At 42.2% G+C, this 23,662-nt stretch overlaps 1 long non-coding RNA gene across 1 annotated transcript; it reads left to right on the top strand.

Annotated features, from left to right (window-relative positions):
- The first annotated feature begins 1,904 nt into the window (after positions 1-1,904).
- Positions 1,905-23,008, top strand: LOC141548789 (uncharacterized). Its single transcript, XR_012484069.1, has 5 exons — positions 1,905-2,017; positions 9,995-10,128; positions 11,423-11,531; positions 18,311-18,359; positions 22,942-23,008. It is a non-coding gene; the product is annotated as an uncharacterized LOC141548789 (long non-coding RNA).
- The last annotated feature ends 654 nt before the right edge of the window (positions 23,009-23,662 follow it).

Below are 23,662 nucleotides of genomic sequence, written 5' to 3'. Positions count from 1 at the left end.
GGAATTCGGGTTACAGAATTCTCTGATCCAAGAATTACCTGCTTGTATAGCAATTCTCTAGGGAAATTTAAAATAAGAGTTTGTTATTTACTAATAATTTATTTTTCTGGGGATAGATTTCCACATTTAGAGAATGAGACTGGCCTCTCTCAATAATGGAAAAAATGACCAAAGAAGAGGTTGTTTCTGGTCTATTTTATCTTGCGTTTTTGTATCTGTGCTTTGCATTCCTTTACTGACAACACCTTGTCTATTAGGAGTTGCCTTTTCTTGTGAGATTGTAATAAATTTCTTTTTGCTTTTTTTTTTTTTTTTTTTAAACCTCGAGAGTCTGATTATTTTTCTGCTCATTACTGTCCCACATGTTCACATGTGAATTGCTACTAAACCCCATCTTTGGTGTTAGACCTTAACCTCATAACTTATTTTTCCTTCATAGATCATCTTTCTTCTTTCATAGGAGAATTCAGTAGAACTCCCTTCTGCCAGAAAAAATAAGGTCTCCTTCCTTTCTACCTTTTTTTTAATGCTTACCACTTTTCTTCATCCATTCCTTTCTTCTCTACTTTCTTTCTTAGATGACAGGGGTCAACTTCCCCTCATTGCCAGCCTGTGATATATCTATGGCACATTACACATTCCTCTATGTCACTCTACACTTTCTTTTTTGTATCCTGTCCTGTTTTAACATAGCTCCATTAAAGTCTAGAAAATCACCTAAATGTTTCCAGTTTCTCTTAAAATTTCTCCATACCCATCTTTTCACTGATACCTTCTCCAGATGTCTTCTTGTTGTAATGTAGAATGAAACTTCTTATGGTTCTTTCTGCAGTAACTCTGTTATTGTTACTGTCCTAGTGTGCTACATTTATTCCCTTGCATGAGGTATTCTGCCCAAAGGAATGTAAATTTTGATCCTATAAGATATCTTTGGGTTTAATCAGTTAAGCCCAAGCCTTAAATTCAAATCACCCTGGCTCTCATAGATTGACCAACGACACATCCCAAACCAATTTCCACTTGGTCATTGTTTGAGTTCTAATTGGCTCAGAGTGGATATAAATAGCAATTATTTCTCCTTTGACCTTAAACCCTAAGAGTTTTACCCTCCCGGATTAAGATTATTATTATTTTTTTTACTCTATGAAAGAGGCTATTCTCTTTTTCATTTTTAATTAATCTTCATTACTGATTAGGCTTTGCTAAATCAAACTGAGACCTATTAAAGACTTTAGTAAAAAAGATCAAGGTCTCCCAATGCATCCAGAACCATCTGTAGTTAATCCTGATCTATAGCTTGCCATTGGACCCAGATGATTCTGGAAGAGAAAATGAGACTGCTGACTCTGCACAGTCCTTCACTTAATTCCATTCACTTGCATGTCATTGCATCACTTCCTTGATGTCATGATGTTGAAGGGTGAGGTGAGAGATATCCTAACAGCAATGGGGTCCCTGGGCCAATGTCACAGGTTTTTGCTAAAGAATCCCAAACTGCAGGTGAGGTTTTTTGGCCAAAATGGGTTTATTTTACACTGAGAAACAACTTCCCAGGGGGCTAGTTCCAAACAGGAATTAGCAGAGATTTGAGGTACAGTTATTTTTTTTTTATTAGCTTTCTATGGTTTGGGGTTAGGGAGGGATTAAGGGCTAATTGTCAAATCAATAAGGGTAGTGATTGTTTCCCAGACCAAATCGATTCACAGATTAATTGAAGGTGGGTGATTCCCTGGGAAACCAGGTAGTTTTCCTGTTAAGGGGCAGGTCAATTTTCCAAGAGCCCACACAGCTGTGGATCATAGCACCTGAAGGAGTTGAAGGGCAGCCTTTGCTGACACAGGTGTTTTGAACTGGGAATGAGATAAATTGGAGGCAGAGGGAAGAGGAGAGAGGTCCCACAATACAACAGTCTTTCAGTCAGAGAACAGCAACTGCTTCTCAGTCTCCTTGTATCATCCTCTCCCAAAAGGAGATCCATTCTGCAGCTTTGGGTTGGATCTCCAGCAGCCACTTTCAGGTAGCTTTTGGTAGCACTACACTTTTCCCAAGGGAGATGTGGGTGGGGATCATCTTAGGAATTTCCTCAGGCCAGTTAGCCCATTCTTCACAAATATCAGGGAGACACAGTCCCATTACATGAATGGTACCCTTTGAAAACAAAAGACAAACAATGAAAACTACAGCAAAAAACATTCCCTCCTACAGTTCTATTATTTGGGATATTTTAGAAACAAATAACCTCTTTGGTTCAGGTTTTCTTTCTAAAAATCTTTCAAATACTTCTTATTGAGCATCCATTTTTTTCCATTTATATTTAACCTCACATTGGAAGTGTAGGTCATTTTGTACTATATCCTTAGCCCCATTGTTCTTTGGAATTTAATGCTGGAGTAACTGAAGCAAGATAAAGATTAGAGAGTATTTAATAATTTATTTGAAAGTGAGAGGTTTACTGGGACCAAATGGGTCCATGGTTTCATCCCAGGGCTGAATGAGACTATTGTCTCTAAGAACTCACGATGTAAGTTCTCAATGACCTATATGCACATGGCTTAGACTCAGGGGATAGAATGAGGCAGGGGCAGAGTTAGGGTGCTGGGAGTGGGAATGAGGCTCTAACAGGGTGGAGTGAGCCACTGGAGATTGGGAGAGGAATCTTCATAAGATGGTATCTGATATTCTGATAGCTTGGGATGGGGAGAGGCATTCTGATATTCTAAAACATAAGATCTTTTATCCTTACCAAATATTCTGATAAAGAGGGAGGGGAGGTTTTGCTGGACTGAGCTTTGAGCTGAATTATAAACTGAAGCAAAACAATTAGAGAAACTGAGTCAGGACTGGGTCAGGATAATTAGGGTAACTGAATCAGGATAATAAGAGAACTGTGGCATAACAGGAATACATTATTACATTTTCTATTTTTTTTTCTGTTGGTACAGAATAGTCCTGACATTTAAATTTCCTTTTTTTCCCCTTTTGCATATGAAGGTACTTTTTTTTTTTTTTCTGAATTTAAACCATTATGTATCTTAACTTTTTCAGCCTTGAGTAATAATTGTTATTGTTGTTGTTTTCTGGAAACTATCTGAATTATTTCAATTGATGTTTCCTTGTTATGTTGAGAAATTCTCTATTATTTCCTTCATTATAATGTTAAAGCTTTTTTGTTTATTTGACCATGTTCTTTTGGGGACATCTTTTAATTCATTCTGTCTTTGAAATAAGTATGTCTTGTTTTAATGTTGTGCATGTTTTCTTTTATTGTTACTTTTTGATTCTTCTAGATTGTTCTTACCTGTGTATATTTATATTCTCAATCAATCCTTTGCTTTTTTATTTCATTAGTGGGTTATGATTTTCATCAAAGATTTCAGGTTATTTTTTTCTTATGCTGACTTTTTCTTTTCTTTCTGTTTTTTTTTTTTTTTTTTTGGCTATGCAGGCCATGAATTTTGATCCCATAATCTCATTTTTCTTTTGAATCATTACAGCATAGCATGTCGTGTTTTTTTTGTATCCTCCTCAAATTCCACTGGTTCCCCTATCTCATCAAATGTTGGATCATTTCCAACATTATTCCAAATGCTATGTTGCAGTACTTATTCATAGATTCCTGAACATATTTGTTGGATATGGAACCAATATTTCCTTTATGTTCTTAATAATTTTGTGGTAGATTTATTTGCTCATGTTCAAAAATCTTCAAATTTTGTCCGACTCTTTGACCCTGAAGAGGAAAGGAGGGAGGAACCCAGGTTTCAGAATGGCTTCTGTTATACGTCTGTGTTCTTTCTTTCATTCCATTGTAACAGATGGAAAGTGAGCTCAGGATCAATGAACATCAGTTCATAGACTAAGGTTTTCTTTTTTAAACCTTCTTTTGGATTCTTAATAACACAAGCCTTGAAGGTAGCTGAAATTACTTTATCATTAGCATAAGATTCTATTCTATGAAGTTTTGAGAGATCTTGGGGATCAGAGAAAATATCTAGTCTTTGATTTTTTTTTTTTTTGCTCATGTGAGGCAGTTCTGTTACATTTTACATTTTATCATTTTAGTTATATTTTATACATAATCCTTTTCTTTTTAATTTTCTGATTGGTCATTTTAAAAAAATAATTTCATTTGTATTTTCCCCTATCATTCACTTTGACTCTGTCCTCTCTAATGGCTCTTTCCTTGGGGTTTAGATCTTAATCTGTTCCTCTACACTAGGCAAATCAAGGCAAACAAGGCTGACATTTGTGTGGTCAGAACTGCTCTCAGCCAATGGCTGTGCTCTTTCCTTCAGACTTAATGAAGTGCTGCTAAGTTTCCTTCAACCCTTCCACAGACAGGACATAAATGCTATACTGTCCCATTCCTACTATTATTTAATTCTCTGACCTGGCATTGATAGTTTAAAGAGTTGGCTCTTTAAATGGTGATTGTGATGCTGTGAGCTTGCTTCCCCAACACTAACAATTTAGAACTTTGTATCACTAGTATTATGGGTTTACATAGCTGTCTATTATAGCCAGGGAAAAACTCTGCAGCGTGAAGGAAATAATAGCATAGTCATAAGAGGCCAATTTATATTCTAAAAATGTAAATTATCAAAACTGTAAAAATAGATTAATGAACTGAATATGTAATTTAGAGATTAGGAAGCCAATAAATAAATAAATTTCAAATAATCCAAAATAGAGAATCTAGAAAAATTGGAGAAGAAATATAGAAGATAAAAAATATAATAAATTTAGAGCTGATAAGCTAAAAGTTATTTCACTGAATAGACTTTTAAAAGTATAAACATTTATCCAACTTTATTCAAAAGGAGAAAAATCAATTTTTAAAAAGATAAAATCACAACAGAAAAGAAATACATACATACATACATACATACATATATATATATATATATATACATATATATATATATGTATATGTATATATATATATATGTCAAAATAACATTTACACAATTATGCATTGACCAGTCTATGCTAGCTCCATTCCAGGTAATTTATCATATTGTCATTTTTGGAACAATTATTATTTCTATATTTGTTGTTTAATGTAGTCATTATTTAGGATGTCATATTAAAATCACCATTTAGTCCTGCTTTGTTCTTGATCTTTATGCATTAAGATGAATTGTGAAGGATATATTTAGCTTTTAGTATTTTTATATTTAACAGCAATTCCTTTGTACCCTAACAAATGGCTGTTTTCTGTGGGTGTATATGTATATGCATGAAGGGGGTGTATATGTATGGCGTGGCTCTGTAGTCCTAAGAAATTCTTTTAATCCTAAATTCTTAAAGATTATGCAGTTTTATATTTCCCTTTATAATTAGTTTTTTTTTTAAAGTTTGCCCAGTTCAGAAAGATGAACATTAAAGTTGACTATGATTATTGTGTTACTATATGTATTTTGATAGTTCAGCTACATTTTACTTCATTAATTTAGTGGCTATATTAAGTTTTTATTTCAATTGCTTTTGGTTCCTCTATCTGTCATGTAATTTTCTGTTAATTCATATTGATAAACTAAACTTGTTTTCTTTATATAACACGATTGAAACTGCCCCTTCTTCCGTGGTAAAGTATAGTAAGTTTGTTCTGGACTTTTTTATGCTTTTGCTTTATAGATATTTCTTATAAACAACAAATTGGGGTATCATATTTTTTCTATAGTTTTGCCTGAATTCTTTTGATGCATTTTTATTCTTTTTTTCTTCAGCTGAAAGCTCCTCCAAATTGCCTACACTTTTGTTAGTTTTTATGCTCTACTTAAATTATTTATTTTGTAATCTACTTCCCTTCTTTTTCTGCCTATCTACCTTCATTCACTGAAGTGTCTGTTGAATTTTTTTCTAACTTCTAAAAAGAATTTTCACCTTATTTTATTTTCTTCATTAATTTTATTCCTTTCAAATATAATCTGAAATTATTCTCTCAATTATGGGCTTTACCCTTATTCATCTATCTTTTAATCATTATTTACTCATGAGGTTACTACTTCTGAAATAAATGAGCCCCTTCTCTGAAACAGATTTAATGCTGCTTTTATTTTTAATTAATTCTTGTTTTATTTTCATTTTTAAATGTTCTCTCCACTCTGTTTCTCACTCATAGAAAAAAATGAGAGGAAATCCTTATATCATGCAAGGGAGATGGTGCAGTAGATAGAATACTGAGCTTCAATTGCAAAGACTCATTTTCCTGAGTTCAAATCTAGCCCCAAACACTTACTAGCTGTGTAACTTTGGATAAGTCACTTAACCCTCTTTGCCTCAGTTCTTCATCTAGAAAATGACCTGAAGAAAGAAGGGGCAAACTTACAGTACCTTTATAAAGAAAACCCCAAATAGGGTCACTGTAGTGTTCTGGTTGGTTTTCTGGAGGTCTTTGGGGCAGCCTTCTTTTCAGCAGATTAATCACCAAAAGAATATCTAGGCAAAAAGTCCAAATCCTTTATTGTCTCCTTGCCTAGGACCCAGGCTACCTTGGTCTCAATGGAGGGAATGGAGGAGGACAGGCCAGCCACCACTGTGGTGTGAGATGGAGTGAATCTCTCTCCTTGGCTCTAATGCATTCTGAATTTCCCAGTCTAACATATGAATCACCTGGCTCTTGTTCTTCTTGTCTCCTGGTCAGTCAGTACATACGTGATATTCTTTTTTTTTCCCTCAAGAATGAGAAATATACATTTTATTTACTCTATAAGCTATTCCCAACATCCACAGGCTAATTGTTGACAACATACATGGTGTTGGCTGCCAAAGAAATTAATACAGTGTGCTGCCTGAGGAGTTCAGCAAAATAAAATATGCACACGCAGAATGATGCTGTTGAAGCCTTTCATTATTTCTAAGGGGCTTGAGAGAGAGAAAGAAACAAGGAGGAGGCCATTGCCTGAGTTACTTATGGCTTTGTCCCATTTAAAGAGTCAAGTGTGAATTCCTTGACATTGAAACTGACTCTTTGGGTAGAGGAAGAGTGATAAAATTGAAATGTTTTGGTTTGGGGAAAGACCAGGGGAGATATATTTGCTTGAATGTTTCTAGCAGAATAGTCTGCAAGTACTTTTAAAATGAAATATCTTTAAGTTGATGACCTAAGGCAACAAAATTCCTGCCTCCTCTATTATGGATGCCTTTTATGAGAAGTATAGGTCCAACATCCCTAAAATATTTAGTGGCTTCTAGACTCAAAAGTCAACCTCCCAAAAAGTTAGACTGGCAAAAAGTTTATTGGCACTGAGAAGTCAGCCTTTGCTAGGAGGCTGACTTTTGAGTGACAAAGTCCTGGTAGAGAGAGAAACAAACGTGCAGAGAAATCCTGTCAGAGATAAACAGGGTTGTGTTAATATTGAGAAGAGGGGGTCTCTTCTCAGCGGGCAGGGTCCTGGCAGGCAGCTATGCCAAAGAGAGAGAGGGGTTCCTTGACAAGACATGGTTCTGCTTTGGGTCTCTGCCAGGTCATGACAGAGAAGTAGGTGAGAGAGATAAAGAGGGGTTAATGCTGAAAAAAGAATGTCTTCCAAGTGGGCGGGGGTCCTTGCAGGCAACTATGCCAAGGAGAGTTCCCCTAGCATGGCATGATTCCTGCTTTTTAGGTCCTTTGCAAAGAAATGAGTTTAAAATTGCGATTTTTATTTTTATTTTATTTTTTTCCCTGATCAAAGGCATTTTATTTTGTGGATATACTATTTTAACATCTTTTTAAAATTAATTTTATAATTATAATTTTTTTGACAGTACATATGCATGAGTTTTTTTTTTTTTTTTTTTACCACATTATCCCTTGTATTCATGTTTCCAGATTTTCCACTCTCTCCCTCTACTCCCTCCCCTAGATGACAGGCAATCCCATACATGTTAAATGTGTTATGGTATATCCTAGATACAATATGATGTGTGTAAATCCAATTTTCTTGTTGCACGTTAAGTATTGGATTCTGAAGGTATAAGTAACCTGGGTAGAAAGACATCACTGCAAACAGCTTACACTCATTTCCCAGTGTTCCTTCTCTGGGTGTAGCTGTTTCTGTCCTTCATTGATCCACTGGAACTGAATTGGATCTTCACTTTGTCAAATATATCCACTTCCATCAGAATACATTCTCATACAGTATTGTTGTTGAGGTGTACAGTGATCTTCTGGTTCTGCTCATTTCCCTCAGCATCAGCTCCTGTAAGTCTCTCCAGGCCTCTCTGTATTCCTCCTGCTGGTCATTTCTTACAGAGCAATAATATTCCCTAACCTTCATACACCACAGCCATTCTCCAATTGATGGGCATCCATTCATTTTCCAGTTTCTAGCCACCACAAAGAGGGCTGCCACAAACATTTTGGCACATACAGGCCCCTTTCCCTTTAGTATTTCTTTGGGATATAAGCCCAGGAGTAGCCCTGCTGGATCAAAGGGTATAAATTGTGACTTTTATAAGGAAATCTGAGACAGAAGTTTCAAGGGAACAAGATTCTCTTAATGCTGTCATTGCCCCCAGGTCTAGATGAGACCACTTAATGAGAGTTGGTCAGCTCAATAGGGGTCAGTAGAAATCTAGATCTCCAATTAAATGAGTTTAAATTTAAGCTAAGTAGGGAGTGGTCCTGGACTCAACTAGTCCCACTAAGAACAGAATGAAACCAGTTTATCTTGATTCCCTGGGGAAAGAGTTCAAGAAGAATTTCTCCCCTTCAAGGAGTTCATGGCTTCCCCCCCCTCCCCTCCCTCCCACCCAGGTCAGGGCAGTTTTGGGATTCCCCCATCACAATCTTCTTATTAGATGAAATACATGATAGTAGTGGGTACTTTATAAACCATGAAGTCATCCTTGGGGTCCTGGATCTCCAAGCCTAAAGTACATTCAATTAAAGAGGTCAAAATTGAGGCCACAAAATAGAAGTGATTTGACCCATGTCCCATAGAAAGCTGTGACAGAGAAGTAGAGGTAATTGAGGACTGCGTTTTGAACCTACGTGGTGGAAAGGAGCAGGGAATGAATGAAATGCTGATGGATGAATCAAGTACTCTTACGTCCCATGCTATCATATCCAACAATAGGATTTATCCCAAGATGATGGAAAAATAATTAGTTAGAACTTTTGCCTTTATTCCAAGGGGTGGCCAGTGGTTTTCCCCTCACTCCTCTTTGAGCCCCTCCTCTAGTAGATGTCTGGTGTCCTCAGGACAACTTCTGTTACAGCATTTACCCAAAGATGGAAGATGGCTAGTAATCTGGAAGGGCAATTGATCATGGAGCATGTATTTACATATAAATTGTGTGACTTCTTCATTCATGTGGAAGATTTATTCAGAAGTATATAATATTAGAAAAAGAAGGCGGCAGGCACTTAGGGCCCTGGATTCTACTAGATATGTTCTTTACTCACTGGGAGACCTTGAACAAGGTCTCACTTAACCTTTCTAAATCTAGTTGAAATATTATAAAATGAGGGAGTGGGACTAGATTGTCTCCCTAGTTTGATGTTCCCTGTTCAGAGGCTTCCTTCAGCTCTGACCCGATCTATTCTAAGATCACTCCTCGGTTATTCATTCTATATTCTAAGACCAGTTATGCTCTATCTTGTAAAATCCCTCTCGGCCAGTTTGTTGAATTTCCCCTCCTTTATGTCTGACGTATTATGCTGCCATGATTCCGTATGTCCATTGGCTGAGTTCCCTCAGGAGTCTAGAAAGAAGCTCCTGTTAGCAGAAAAAGAAGCCCGTCCTACCAATGGCCAATAGTTTCCAGTTTGGAAACTATTGAAAATTCACCTTCTGTTTGTGACCAGGCAGTGTATATTATCTTTCCAATTCAACTCGATTCCCTTTCTTCACAGGGTCAGGGCTTTTCATCTCCAGATGATCCTCTCCCTCATTTCCCATTATTGCCCAGAAGCAGGTGTCAGCCCCCTGGGTGTATAAGCCAATTGCTTAAGTCGAAGGACAGTTAGTCATCACTCTTGGTTTTTTTTTTTTTTTTTTTTTTTCAGCTGGGAGAATTTTCAGAGCCTCCTGTAAGAGCGCGCTGACTGAGAACACTCCATTTGCTCCTTAAAGACACCCAGGCTAGACGAGCAAAGAATCAAAGAGCCCACGCGAGTGGATACCAGGAGGTTTGTGGCAGGTGAGGAGGGTATACTTGGGACACAAGCTGGTGCCTCTGGGGAGGGGTTTGGCTCTCTAGTAGTTTTCAAATATCAACCAGTAGCTTTTTATAGGTTACTTAGCGCCCCGAATTTTTTTGGAGTTATGGGGCCAGCTTCCTGTGGGGGAGGACATTGGACCGACTTTTAAAATGGGGAATGATTCCCTCAGCTGAGTGGGACCACTGTGCCAAGCAAAAGAGAGAGCTTATGGAAAGGGAAAGCACCTACACCATAAACTCCCGCGCCCGTGGAAGGGATCATAACGGAGCACCAGCTGCTCAGGCATCTGAAATAGTGCCGACTTCGTCAGTTTCTGTGCTTTCACCTCAGTGCCAATAAACTTTGTGCCAGCCGAGCTTTCCGGTTTGGAACTTCTTGTATGAAGGGCCTGCGCTGACCAGGAGTTCTCACAGCTCTCTGCCCCGCTCCAAACCTCCTCCTCTGGATTGAAACTTGGAGCGGTCCGGGTGCCGGAACCTTCCGAGGCTCCTCCTTGAGACCGGAGGGTGCAGCGGCGCCCTCATTCAGCTCCCTATCTTGGGGTCACGAGGGAATCGCTGAAGGCGTCAGTCTAGAATTGGACCGAGTGTCAATGTCAATTTTGGGGTCCCAAAATGCCGCCGCTTACCACCATCACCCCCGCAGCGGCTCCGCGGGCGGCTTCTGGAGGTCTCTGTCATCTTGGTTTCCTCCCGGGAGGACAGGCCCGAGTCCCCCCGTACGGGACACTTCCTGTTGCCATGCAGGGAGCTAGGCCGCTCCTGGGGAACGGAAGCGCTTTCCCCACCTCGGGCCGTGCTGGAAGCGCCGCCCTAATAGTTTTCTAGCTCTGGTAACATCTGAATACCACGTTCTGCTCTGGGGAGGGGGTTTTCATGGAAAATTTAGCATCTTCGTTTACCAACGAACATCAGTCAGTGAGGAGAGCGGGACCCTCCTGTGGGCCGAGCGCTGCCCTGGAGACACGGACCCAGAGCTGCTGCCCTCAAGAAGCCTGTGTTCTTGGCGAGGGTGGGGGAGGGACGGGCTCAGCGTATCTGCGTACAAATAAAAACAAAACCCAAACCAAGTAGACACAGGACTCGGAAGGAGTCCAGGGATTCTCAGAGTGTGGGTGCAGAGGGGGCGCCTCCCGGGCAGGAGGGCGTCCGGCCCCAGGCGTGACGTGTGGGGTAGAACTTTATCAATGAGCTCGGTTGGAATAGAGACAGTCTGGGACACGGAGGGGGGAGTGCTTCTCATCCAACCGGAGTGTTTCTCTTTCTTCCCCAGAGGCCGCTCAGACCCCCGGAGCGTCCTGAGGAGGAGCGCGGGGCAGCCTGGGATAAAGGGAGAGGAGCTCGGGAGAAGATGGAGGAGAGAAGCTGGTGCTGAGACCCAGGTGAAGAATGAATGAGAATGTGAACGGGGGAGGGGGGGTGCCTGGGGGACAGGAGGCAAGGGCATGTGTAAGAGGCGCCGTAGCCTTGAGCTACAACTGAAGACTCTGCCCCGGATTACATGTGGAGGAGGGGGGAGTTACACATCTCCGGGACGGGAAGGATGGCGGCGCCTTGGGCAGAAAGAGGAGTTTTTAAGGAGAAGCGGAACTGGTGAGGGAGCCAAGAGTGGGGGGGGGGGGGGATGGCCCGCTGGATTTGGGAGGCCGCTAATGTGACGTGGCGGAGGGAAGTGCGGGGCTCAGCGCCCACAGCGAGCTTCAACACGAGCAAAGTTGGACGCAGGAATTGGACTCGTCGCCCCCGAATCTCTCAGAGAGGCTCCATGTGGCCTTTACTGTCTCTGCAGTTTGGGGAAGAACCGAACCTTAAAAACTGGGTCCATATGGGGAGTTCTGGGTTAATCACACACACACACACACACACACACACACACACACACACACACACACACACACACTCCCTCTCCCACACTCCCTCTCCCACATTCCCTTTACCATCTCATCCGTCCAAGTTGGCGTTTAGGAGAGTGGCGGGAAATGGCTTCAAAGCCAGGAGAAGTCTAAGGCAGCCCAGAGGCCCAAGTCCCAAGGCGGCGGAGCATCCACAATATCAACTACTTTGCAATTCAGAAAGAGCCAGACTTTGGTTTATATTTCTATAATAAAACATTCTCGTAAATGCATTTCAGTTGACCTCAGCAATGTCTACTCAGTGTCCTCTAAGAGCAATCCTAGCTACAGAGCATGAGCCTCTCACATTCTCATTCATTCTCTGTCTGCCCCGCCTTCTCCCGCCTTCTCCCGCCTTCTCCCGCCTTCTCCCGCCTTCTCCCGCCTTCTCCCGCCTTCTCCCGCCTTCTCCCGCCTTCTCCCGCCTTCTCCCGCCTTCTCCCGCCTTCTCCCGCCTTCTCCCGCCTTCTCCCGCCTTCTCCCGCCTTCTCCCGCCCCTCTCCCGCCCTCTCCCGCCCTCTCCCGCCCTCTCCCGCCCTCTCCCGCCCTCTCCCGCCCTCTCCCGCCCTCTCCCGCCCTCTCCCGCCCTCTCCCGCCCTCTCCCGCCCTCCCGCCCTCTCCCGCCCTCTCCCGCCCTCTCCCGCCCTCCATCCCATATGTTCTCTCCGTTTCAAGTGCTCTTGCTTCCCCTCCCTCCTTCCCCCCTCCATCTCCCTATTCCCCCTCTCCAGTTCCTTCTTCCTTTTTCCCTTCAGCTCTTATCTCCCCCTTTCTTCCCTTATCCCTACTCTTCCCTCTTCTCCCTTTCTCCCATCGTCTTCCCTTTCTTCCCTCCCCCTTTTTCTCCTTTACCTTTTCGTTCCCCCTATCCTCCCCTGCCTCCCCTCAATCTCCCTTCTCGGATTCTCTTCTCGCCCCTTCACCCCCTACCCTCTCTGGCCCTCTGTCGCCCTCTCTCGCCCTTCCTCTGCCCTCCCTTCCCCCATTTTGCACGTCCTTGCTTCCCTTTCCCCCTTCCCTCTCCTCCTTTCCCCCCTCCATCTTCCTTCTCCCCTCTCTTCCCCTCGTCCCCTTTCCCTTCAGTTTCCACCTACTCTCCCCTCTTCTCTCTTTCCCCCATGTCTTCCCTTTCTTCCCCCCCCCTTTCCTTCCTCTACCTTCCCTCCCCCTATCCTCCCCTGCCTCCCTTCAATCTCCCTTCTCTCCCGTCTTCCCCCCTTTCCCCCAGTGGCCCCCCCCCCGTGCGTGCCCCCCCGTGCGTGCCCCCCCGTGCGTGCCCCCCCGTGCGTGCCCCCCCGTGCGTGCCCCCCCGTGCGTGCCCCCCCGTGCGTGCCCCCCCGTGCGTGCCCCCCGTGCGTGCCCCCCCGTGCGTGCCCCCCCGTGCGTGCCCCCCCCCCGTGCGTGCCCCCCCCCGTGCGTGCCCCCCCCCGTGCGTGCCCCCCCCCCGTGCGTGCCCCCCCCGTGCGTGCCCCCCCCCGTGCGTGCCCCCCCCCGTGCGTGCCCCCCCGTGCGTGCCCCCCCCGTGCGTGCCCCCCCCCCCGTGCGTGCCCCCCCCGTGCGTGCCCCCCCCCGTGCGTGCCCCCCCGTGCGTGCCCCCCCCCCCCGTGCGTGCCCCCCCGTGCGTGCCCCCCCGTGCGTGCCCCCCCCGTGCGTGCCCCCCCCCGTGCGTGCCCCCCCCCGTGCGTGCCCCCCCGTGCCGCCCCCGTGCGTGCCCCCCCCCCCCCCGTGCGTGCCCCCCTTTTGTATAACTTTCCCATGTTCCCTCAATTTTACGTGTTCTTGCTTCCCCTCCCCCCTTTCCCCCCTCCCCCCTTTCCCCCCTCCCCCCTTTCCCCCCTCCCCCCTTTCCCCCCTCCCCCCTTTCCCCCCTCCCCCCTTTCCCCCCTCCCCCCTTTCCCCCCTCCCCCCTTTCCCCCCTCCCCCCTTTCCCCCCTCCCCCCTTTCCCCCCTCCTCCTTCCCCTTTCCCCCCTCCTCCTTCCCCTTTCCCCCCTCCCCCCTTCCCCTTTCCCCCCTCCCCCCTTCCCCTTTCCCCCCTCCCCCCTTCCCCTTTCCCCCCCTCCTCCTTCCTCTCTCCCCTCCCCCCTTCCCCCCCCTCCTCCTTCCTCTCTCCCCTCCCCCCTTCCCCCCCCTCCTCCTTCCTCTCTCCCCTCCCCCCTTCCCCCCCCTCCTCCTTCCTCTCTCCCCTCCCCCCTTTCCCCCCTCCTCCTTCCTCTCTCCCCTCCCCCCTTTCCCCCCCCTCCTCCTTCCTCTCTCCCCTCCCCCCTTTCCCCCCCCTCCTCCTTCCTCTCTCCCCTCCCCCCTTTCCCCCCCCTCCTCCTTCCTCTCTCCCCTCCCCCCTTTCCCCCCCTCCTCCTTCCTCTCTCCCCTCCCCCCTTTCCCCCCCCTCCTCCTTCCTCTCTCCCCTCCCCCCTTTCCCCCCCCTCCTCCTTCCTCTCTCCCCTCCCCCCTTTCCCCCCCCTCCTCCTTCCTCTCTCCCCTCCCCCCTTTTCCCCCTTTCAGCCCTTAACCCCTACTCTCCCCCTTCTTCTTCTCCCCCACCCTCTTCCCTTTCTTCCCTCCTCCTTTTCCTCCTTTACCTTTTCTCTTCCCGTATCCTCCCCTCAATCTTCCATCTCCTCCTCTCTTTTCCTCCCCCTTTTGCCCCCTTCCTTCTTGGACATCTGTCACCCTCTGTGGCCCTTCCTCTGCCTCCCCCTCCGCACTTCCCCCTCCCCCCTTTTTGCACGGTCTTGCTTCCCGTCCTCCTTTCGTCCTCCTTTCCCCGTCCTCCTTTCCCCGTCCTCCTTTCCCCGTCCTCCTTTCCCCGTCCTCCTTTCCCCGTCCTCCTTTCCCCGTCCTCCTTTCCCCCTCCATTTCCCTCTCTCTTCCCCTCCCCTCCCCCTTTTCCCTTCCTCACTTTCCCCCCCACTCTGCTCTCTTGTCCCTTTCTCCCATCATTTTTCATCTTTTCCCTTTCTTCTCTCTCCCTTTCCCTCCTCTACCTTTTCTCTCCCCCTATCCTCCCCTGCCTCCCTTCAATCTCCCTTTTCCTCCTCTCCCCCTCCCCCCTTTTGCCCCCTTCTCTCTCTCTCGCCCTCTTTACCCCCCTCTCACCTTTTCTCTTCCCTTCTCTGCTCCTCTCTCCTGCTTCCTCTGCACGTTCCCCTGCTCCCCCCTGTACTCCCCCCATTTCGCACGCTATTGTTTCCCCCCTCCCCCCTTTCCCCATTCCCCCTCCCGTCTCTCTCCCCCTCCTCTGCACCTCCCCTCCTGCACTCTCCTCCCTCCCCCCCACGTGCCCCCCCCCATTTCCTGCGCTCTTGCTTCCCCTTTCCCCCCTTCCCCGGACTAGCAGACCAAAGTACAGGTTTATGAATTTTGTACTACTTCAATTTTGAGAAAATTTTTACCAAGTTGTAGAAATTCTATAATCTGCTTTTTTTCAAGCTGGGGACTCAGTTGCCAGCTGCTCCTTTCTGTATTTGGGTAAAGACTTGCAAAAAAGGAAGTTTTTAGGTCACACTGAAGACTCACTTCCTAACTTTAGAACTGTCCAAAAGACCTAGGGGATACTGAATTTCTCTTTATGGAAGATTTTCCGGCAATGACTGCATGATTATTTGTCAGCCATGGTGTCCGCAGAGATTCTTAAAATGTAGAACGGACCCTCGAATGGCCCTGGGACCTTTGCATAATTTCATAACAATTGTAAGATATTATTTGGCAATTAAAAGACTACAGCCACTCCTTTCTAGGTATACATCTATGTGAGACTAGATTTTCTTCATAAACTTCCACTAAAACAACAGATTGCCACAGATGGAAAGTAGAAACAGCTATAAGAATCCAGCTGTCTTCCATTAAGGCAGACATGATAAAGATTTGCGAAAAATAAGGAAATACGAGCCTTTTTTCTCAATTTTTATTTTGTTTTAGAAAATAAGTTTTTAAAAAATAAAATTAAGTTATTTATGTTGACATGTAATAGGTTTTTGTTTACATTTAAATGGATTAATATTTTAAACATTAATCAGTTTTACTTTATCATATTGTAAAGATGATAGCGTCCACGTAAAATCTCAGAATCTTCAATAATTTTTAAGACTGCAGAAGGGTCTCAGACCAAATGTTTGAGAACCATTGTTAGAGAGTGATTAACATACTGCTAACCGTGACATGTTAGACTCTTTCCTTTGGGGTTCATTAAATTCCTCTGAGACATTTTGTTTTGAGACCCCTCAAGAATTCCAGCAGTTCTTCTCTCTTCCATTTATCCAGGAGTGGAGGGATGGATTGGAGAGAATTTCTTCATATGCTTTGCTTGTCTGTTTCCTTTTGCACCCTCCAGTGAGGGGGAATAATTTGTCAAGTGATTGGCCCAAGTCAATGAATTTAATGGTGACAGTCAATAATGTAATGCTATCTCTATGGACAGCCCATTAATCCCATTTCCCACACCTCTAGACAGAAGAATTTGGACCACATTACTGTGAATCTAAGGCAATAATTTAAACTCTCTGGAACTCAGTTTCTTTATAAGCCAACTTTTGTTAATATATCAAAGCTCTCACTACTCTGTTCAGTGTTGATAATGAAATAAATTCAAATCATACCCCTGACTTTTTTTTCCCCTGGGTTAAGTGACTTGCCCAGGGTCACACAGTTAGAAAATATTAAGTGTCTGAGATCACATTTGAACTCTGGTCCTCCTGACTGCAAGACTGATGCTCTATCAACTGCATCACCTAGCAGCCCCCCTACCCCTGACTTTTTAAACAATTTATATAACCAGGAGCAAGTCATTTTAGCACCATGTTTTTTTTTTTTGTTTGTTTTGTTTTCTTTCTCTCTCTCTCTCTTTCTCTCTTTTTCTCTTTTTTTTCTCTCTCTCTCTTTTTCTCTCTTTCTTTCTCTTTCTCTCTCTCTCTTTCTCTCTTTATTTCTCTCTCTCTTTCTCTCTTTCTTTCTCTCTCTCTCTTTCTCTCTCTCTCTCTCTCTTTCTCTCTCTCTCTTTTTCTCTCTCTCTCTCTTTCTCTCTCTCTCTCTTTTTCTCTTCCTTCCTCTTCCTTCCTCTTCCTTTCTCTTTCTTTTTATGGAATAAGGAAGTTGTGTTGTATGGCTTCTGGGCTGCCTTTCAGCTCTGGAGAAAGAATTCCTATGAGCTCTTGGAAACTCAATCTGATACTTTGATCTAGTTAAAATTGACTCCCAACTTTATTATCTTTTTAGTTTCTTGTCCATGCCATCTGGACTTATCAGGTAGAAGCAACATCAAGCTAATAATAGCTTCAACTTTGGATATATCCCCATGTTGTAAATAAGGATAATAAGATATTCACTATTCCACAAGTTTGTTATTAGGAAAGTTCTTAGGAAACCTTACTATGTAATAAGAATGGAAACCTCTGATCATTATTACTTTTTTGAAAAGATATACTTATTAAATATATATATGTTTCTCTCAACAATTTAATTAAGAATCCTAAAAGACAAATGTTATGCCCCAGTATAAAGAAAGTGATATAGAAATTATGAGGTTGACTCAACATGACTTTTATGAAGTATATACATGCCTCTAGGCACTATCATATACAGATAGTTAGAATTTGAAAGCAAGTGTGATTTCCACCATTAAGAAGGCCTATTAAATCCAACATGAAGTTAATCCTTTCTAATGTTGCTAGTCCAGACAACCAAGCAGCCAGATCCACAAGGAGGAAGCTGGAAATTCCATCTGTTATTGGGGATAATTAGCTCTGGCTGGAACTCAGCCTACAGTTTAAAATTTGACCCTTAATTTCACATTAAGGTGATGATTTGAACTTGATTTATTCTAGTATTTGCACCAATTGTTTTTAAAAAGAGACTCAGTCTTCAATGACAGAATCCAATTGGCAGTAAGTGCTTATTATATAATAAAAATGGTTTAATATTCAAATTTCTCACTGTGGTTGGCTGCCACTAAATTAATAATTACTGAATTCTTAACAATTGGATTGTCTTCAGAGAATTTCTTTCTGCTGACAAGGGGAACAGAGGTGAAAATGCCTGGGGGCAAATTGAGGACCTGCTTTCCTCCCCTTCCGCCTCATATGGTGTGCTTGGGGTTTCTGGACTGAAGATAAAATCATGTTAATATTTGGTGGAAAGATCAATTATATGACCAGTGTTGCTTCTACACTCTGACTCAAAGGATGGATTTCTTAAGTTGCTATGGTTTGACCAAAAAAGAAAAGGAAACAAAACAAAACCCTCCCCTCATATTGACACATTTTTCTTGCATTTCCAGGTCACGTGACAACAGACACAGTTGGTCTTCTCACTGGCCCCTGAAGCAGGTAGGATGTTTTGGTGCTTCTGGCGTGGGGTCTGGAACCATCAGTTCAGATATACTTGACCAGGGGTCTTAAGGGACTTGAACAGAGGAAATGGAAACCAGTAATCTTAATTATTCAGTGAAAGTCAATGGGGCTCAACACTGACATAAAAATGTGTAGTGCCAGCATTGTAGAGCCTAATGAAGAAGCCCAACTAGCTATATCAGATAAGGAAAAGGGCTAGTACCCAATTACAGGGTTGGCATTTTAAAGGCATTACTTCCTCTACTATTTTTTACTCTTAGAATATTCTCTGTTGCCTTTTCACCCTAGAAGATTCCTTTTTCCGTAGAATGTAACTACTTAAGAGATTTTTTCATACTAAGTTTTTCCTTAGAACCCTCTTTCTCTTCCCATCAGTGATTTCTTTCTCTATGACCTCTGTTCTGAGTAACTGTCCAAGACAGCCCTGCTTGCTTCTTTGCTCATCTCCCTCCACTGGAGAAAAACCACCTTCACTATCTCCCCCTTTTCATTTCTTTTTAATGTAAATGTCTTTCCCCATTACAATATAAATTCCTTGAGGACTCTGAGTGTGTACGTGTGTGTGTGTGTTATTTACAGGGTTTGCATGGTACTTGGTGCTTATTAAGTGCTTTATCTTTTCTATTAATTTTGTATCCCATTTATATCTTAAGCGCACCTCTCCATTGACCTTTTGGTGACTAGTTTCTCATTTTTTCAGAGTATGACATTCCAAAAGTTTCAAATGGCATCTCTGAAAGAATGGTATTGTTTAGAGATAGTTCTACATTTCCCTGAGAAATTGATGGTTACCATGTAATGTTCCAAAAGCAACCTGCCAAATTATATTTCTCTATAATTTATTTTAACTTAGTACAGTGAGAGAGGTGCATAATGAGAGAGAGATGCGAGTCAAAGGTCCCCCTCTTCTTTGTCTCTCTATCCTTTTTTATGTATGTATGGTCATCGTAATACTAATGCTATTGATAAGATAGGGATATCTGCGAGTATCATCTACCAATGAGAGTAGGGTTAGACATAAGGCCAGAATGATATGGGATTTAAAATAGGCAAAACATTTTGGAAATATAGCAGTGTGGCCATTATAACTCTAAACTCACTACCCTCACTAGAAGTTTTCATGTTACATTTCTTAGGCTTTCTTTACCTCCCACTCTCTGATTTTGAGATCTGAACGTGAAAGTACTCAGAGTATCTCAGGTAGTTCCCACTGGAAGAAAACACAGCTGGATGAAAATTGGATACATTAGCCAAAAAGCTGACTATTTTGTCTCTGCAACATGGGGAAACATATGGGGAGTTGGCAGACCTTTTATTCTGCCATCGGGATCACTGTGCAGATATCAACTTCCCTGAGTGCCAGTGTTGGCTTTGGACTGGGCAGGGCACTTTAGTTATTCCCTCAATGTGAATATCAAGGTCAGTAGTTAGGGAAATATGCTTTAATATTTGAAAACTCTTCAAGAGATTTGTTGTTACAATGGATACATATTTCATGCATATAAGTAAATTTACAAGAGATAAAAATACACTATGTAAAAAAAAATGTATTTCCTTTAAATCATTCTATCAGTCCTCATAAACATAACAAAGGTACAGAACAGGTTTGAAATATTTGTGCATTTTCTTTTTGGAAAAGCCATGTTGAAACAATAGCAGTAGTTTAATTACAATGGATGTAGACACCTCATAACCAAATGCCAACTTAGAAATAGTTTAGTCTAGATAGCTAATACAGGAAAAAAAGAGGGCCAGAGATTGGGATTTTACCAAAGCCATATAGATAGAAGGTGGCAGAGCCAAGATTTAGACCTGGGTCCCTTCCTAGGGAACCTCCAAGTATAACTTTTTAAAAATTATTTTTATAGTAAATGGAATATGGTTTTTTTTGGTTCTTAGAATTACTCTTGAGTATATTTTATTATGCTTACCCTGATAATGAAGTTCTGCCTCTCACACAATGCCCAAGTCAACTGAATACGTAGGAGAAGAAGAAAATATTTTTTTTATCATCCAAGTGGTTTCCTTTCTTAGATTTGATCTTTCATATTCTCCCCAAGTTCTAGATACTTCACCTAATCAGTTTTGATGGAGATCCTAAGCCATACCAAGCTCAAGATATCAAAGACCTGAAATCACACCTCAGAACTTATTATGACACTCTTCTAACTTCTCATTGATTTGCTAAATCAATTCCCCAAAACCAGAATTCCAAACATTCCTGGAATCCACAGAGATAAGGAAAAATACAAAACTTAAGAATCACATATATTAATTTTTTCCTATTAAATTTATTTATTTTTAATACAAATTACTTTATAAATCATGTTGGGAGAGAAAAATCAGAGCAAAAGGGAAAAACCATGGGAGAGAGAGGAAAAAAAAAAAAAAAGAAAAAAAATGATTGAACATAGCATGTGTTGATTTATATTCAGTTTCCTTAGTTCTTTTTCTGAATACAGATGATATTTTCTGTCCAAAGTGTTCCGGAAATGTTTAGAATTCTAGGTTTGGGGAATTGATTTAGGAAATCAATTAGAAGTTAGAAGAGTATCATAATAAGTTCTGACCTAGAAAATAGATCCAAGAGAAAAAAAAATTTTTGTTTCTAAATGTGTAATTCTTTTATACATATGTCCACAATTATCATGTTGCACAAGAAAAATCAGATCAATAAGGGGGAGGATGAGGAAAAAAAACAAAAAGCAAGCAAACAGCAACAAAAAGTGAAAATACTATGTGGTAATCCACACTCAGTATACACAGTCCCTTCTATGGGTACTGATGGCTTTCTCCATCACAAGTTTATTGGAATTGGCCTTAATCACCTCACTGTTGAAAAGGGCCAAGTCCATCACAGTGGATTATCACATAATCTTGTTGCTGTGAACAATGTTCTCTTGGTTCTATTTACTTCATTTAGCTTGAGTTCATGTAAGTCTCTCCAGGGCTTTCTAAAATCATCCTGCTGGCTATTTCTTATAGAACAGTAAAATTCCATAACATTCATATACCACAACTTACTTAGCCATTCTCACAGATTCCATTTCCTTACCACCATAAAAAGGGCTGCTACAAATAATTTTGTTCATGTGGTTCATTTTCCCTTTTTTATGATTTCTTTCAGATACAGGCCCACTAGAAACACTGCTAGATCAAAGGGTCTGCACAGTTTGGTATCCCTTTAGGCATAGTCGGGAGAAATAATTTAGGAATTATTGGACTATCTGAGAGCCATGATTTTAAAAAAAAAAAGAGCCTGGACAATATCTTTCAAAGAAAACTTCCCCTACATCCCAGAACAAGAGGGTAAAAGTCATTAAAAGAATCCACTGATCACCTCCTGAAAAAGATCCTAAAATGAAAAATCCAAGGAATATTCTAGATAATTGTAGGTTGTAATTTTTACAATTATAATTGCAATTGTAATATTGTAGATAAATTTCACAACTTATCAAGGAGAAAGCCCTGCAAGCAGCTAAAAAGAAATAATTCAAATATCATAGAGCCACAGTCAGGATTGCCCAGGACTTAGCAGCTTCCTTATTAAAAAATTAAAGGTCCTGGAATATATTGTAGACGGCAAAGTAACTTAGACTAGAACTAAGAATCAACTACCCAGCAAAGTTGATAATTCAATGAAATAGGGTATTTTCAATCGTTTTTTTACGAAAAGACCAGAACTGAAAAGAAAATTTAATCTTCAAATACAAAACTCAAGAGAAGTATAAAAAGGTAAACAGGAAAGAAAAAAAAAGTTATTTAAAGGTTAAACTGTTTACATCTCTACATGAGAAAATGATACTTGTAACTCTTGAGAAATACATCTTTGTTAGGGCAGTTAGAAGGGATATTCATAGACAAAGATGGTGGGTAAAAATAAGGGGTAGAAAAAGGATTGTACTGGAGAAGAGGAAAGGAGAGGATAAAGGGAGTAAATTATGTCACAAAAGATCTATTACATTAGATGTAAAGGAAAGGGAGGAGGATAAGTATTGTTTGAAACTTAATCTCATTAGATTTGGCTCAAAAAGGAAAGAACATATACACTCAGGTATAAGAATTTTTCTTATCCTATAGGAAAGACAGAAGGAAAAGGGAAGAGGGAAGGCTGATAGAAGGGAGGGCAGAAGTAGAAAGGGAAGGAGGTAAGAAATGGAAGGGGGGGGGACTGATAGAGGGAAAAGTACACTGAGAGAGATAGGGGTCAGACTATGTTCATAATCCTTAAAGTCTCACATTCCCCATCTGTAGAATGGTGAGAGAGCCCCTACTTTACCGCTTTTCAAAGAGGCTTCAACAATCTGATAAGAAAGGTCTGCCAAAGCCTCTTAGTTCATGCATGATGGCAAAGCAGCAAATGTTTGCCTTTTTAACCCCCGCTGAGCCAATCTCAGAACCTTGCACATACTAAGAATGCAGCAAGTGTTTCTAGAATTGAATTGTTCTCATACCGTCACTCATTCATTCTCTGAGCTTTCACAAGGCCCACACTTGTCATTTTGCTGTGGCAAAGCTGGCTGACTCATTTGACTTGACCTTTCATCCCCGTTTGCAGGACTGCAGTCATCACCACTTTGCCTGAAGGATTCGGGGAATTGTCCAAATGGAAAGCATTGGCTTCATTGCTTTTTAAAACCATCACGTGAGTAGCCACCCAGATGATAGGATATGGCGTGATTGCCTCACTCTCTCATAAATGGTAGATATCACATGAAAGAAGAGTTAATTTAATGCCTTAGCTGTGGTCCTATTTCTCCTTCCCCCTTTCTTATTCCATTTTGAAATGTTTCCACTTCATCCTTCACTGATCATCTTCTGGTGCATGGTGGAAAATCTTTTTAGAAATGTGTTTAGCATCTCTTGATACATATATCTACTTCAATTTTCTCGTTGTTCCTCTAATATCCTCTTTATCTCTCTGACTATTTTTCATTATTTGTCTCTGCCATCTATTTCATCTAGCTCTACATTTTTAATATCCTTTTTTGTCTCCTCTATTTCTGTATATTCCCGTTGGTCATCTTTCGTTTAATACTTCATCGTATGCTAACTGAGCCATAGTGAATCTAGCGCTGAGACCTGGTTCCCTTCAAGGTTCTAAGAAACGATGTCATATGAGGAACCAGAAGGTCTATGGTCTGGATATTTATGGGGCTTTCAACATCCCTATTTCCTCTTAGACATCAGAGTACTGTTGTTGTTGCTCCCAGGATCCCATCCTTTCCCACAGAATCAGAAAAGCAGAGGATGGGGAAAAGCTTCAGATACCACTGAGT

The sequence above is a fragment of the Sminthopsis crassicaudata genome, chromosome X (genome assembly GCF_048593235.1).
Source record: "Sminthopsis crassicaudata isolate SCR6 chromosome X, ASM4859323v1, whole genome shotgun sequence".
Taxonomy (NCBI): Eukaryota; Metazoa; Chordata; class Mammalia; order Dasyuromorphia; family Dasyuridae; genus Sminthopsis; species Sminthopsis crassicaudata.
This window is presented reverse-complemented; position numbering and strand designations above follow the sequence as displayed.